Source organism: Pterocles gutturalis, unplaced genomic scaffold (genome assembly GCF_000699245.1).
Source record: "Pterocles gutturalis isolate BGI_N339 unplaced genomic scaffold, ASM69924v1 scaffold2795, whole genome shotgun sequence".
Lineage (NCBI taxonomy): Eukaryota > Metazoa > Chordata > Aves > Pterocliformes > Pteroclidae > Pterocles > Pterocles gutturalis.
The window spans coordinates 350-2149 of record NW_010137927.1 but is presented as its reverse complement, the minus strand read 5'-3'; the positions used below and the strand labels follow the sequence as shown (position 1 = coordinate 2149).

General features: G+C 48.9%; 1 protein-coding gene across 1 annotated transcript in view; it reads right to left on the bottom strand.

Annotated features, from left to right (window-relative positions):
- Nucleotides 1–1800, bottom strand: part of LOC104468565 (metal transporter CNNM1-like) — a 17641-nt gene that overhangs the window by 15495 nt on the left and 346 nt on the right. The gene's annotated exons all lie outside the window — the stretch shown is intronic.

The following is a 1800-nucleotide window of genomic DNA, read 5'->3' as shown; positions in this document are numbered from 1 at the left end:
GAACACCACCATGCTGAGTCAGATACTAAGACCAAAAGCAAGGCTTTTCAGCCATGAAATTTAAACAACACATGGAGAAATGAGATGGGAACAGAAAAGTTTTAGGGAGAGCTCTACACAGGGGCTGTAGCAAAACACCCCAGAAGGCCATGATGGCAAACAGATGTAAGGGAGGAAGAGCCTGAAAGCAAAATGCCAAGAGATTATTGGAGCAAAGCTGAAGAATGTCGGATAATCTTCATTTGAGGTGAGGACTAGCATGTGAAAGTGCAGGGCAGGTAGCAAGCCTTGTTAAGGCAGCTGTCAGCTCAGGGAGTGACAAGCACAAAACATCTCTGTTCAAGCAGGGCAGAGAGCTGAGCAACCACAAGTCTGTTTCTACAGGTCTCTCAAAGGGTACCAGGCTGTAGAACAAACTTGGAGGAAGGAGTTGAATACATCAGAGTAAATAAAGTGCAGGTGAGGCTGACAAAGGGAGACTGGGCCAAAATCATCTGACATCTTTGGTAACACTCAACTCTCTAGACAAAGGAGAGGTAGCAGAGACCTCAGGTGAACTTCAGTAATGTTAGTACTGTGCAGGAAGCCACAGTTAAGAAGAAACCGCAAAGCACATATGGAGTTAGGAAAAGGAAAAGGAGAGACAACTGGTTATGTTAGAAGAGGCATGGGGAAGGAACTACTGCAGCTCATCAAGGCTGAACACAGAGAGCAAACTGGGTTAGCTTCTGCTAGCTAACTGCTTTTGCTAACAGTCTCATTATAAAAAACAGGAACTTGGTGATTTGCACTAAGTTGAGAGTCTCCAGTCATGCTAAAGGGCAGAGAAGATAGGTGTTGTTTGCCACAGGTGATCCCAGGAGGCGGTGGGGACACAGCTGTACCCCCTGAAGAGGATGCTGACCTGCATGTATCTGGTGATCACTTTCCTGGCACACAAGAAACGTCCTGTCCCCGCCTCCTCCCAGCTCTAAAAATGAGCATGAAGATGACTCAGAGAAAGGCTTTCTCTGTATCCGGGATGGACCAGGTTGCCCTTTCTCACATGATCAGCTCTGCTTGCGGTAGAGCGGCACCAGGCAGCCTGGGAGCCGAGTGCTGTCCTTCCGTGTTACATAATGCAGGATGTCACTGCTGCAGACATTTCTTAAAGACTCACTCACTACAGTACGACTTACTGAGTAACATGCAACAAAATACAATTCCCAGTGGGGGGAAAAAACACATGCTGTGTGTATTCTTAAGGTACGGTTAATGAAATATAGCTCTCAGCATCTCTGAGGCTGCCGGCAGCTGCTGCCTTATGAATACTGTTACAGCTGTAAAAAAAAGTACAGCTCCTTCTAAGGGTTTAGGCTTTTCTTCTTCCTTTAAACGACTTGCACAGAAACACTTTCTAGACCTGCTCACAGCTAAGCTGAAAATGTGAGAGCTAAGTAATGAGATGCAGTCTCCTGCCATAAACTCCTCCATGCAGAACAGAGTGGTGAAAGCTGCCTTGCCTGGGCAGGATTGCAAGGCCGGCACTGTGCCCATGCTGCCAGGCCTTGCAGAGATACCACCTGCTGAGCCAGCAGCCTCTGAGGCCAAAGGCTCTTACAGTCTCCATAACATAACAGGCACAACCAGCACCGCAGGCCCTCTATCCACCTGGGGGCTGTTCTACCAGGTGACACCACGGTCAGCGCATGCAGTGCCCAACTCCCCCCTGCATCCCTAGTACCTGCCAGGTCCTGCCAGGAGGCAATGCACCAGGGGGCTGTGGGAAGCTGCTCACCAAAGAACCTTTGGGGGTGCGGA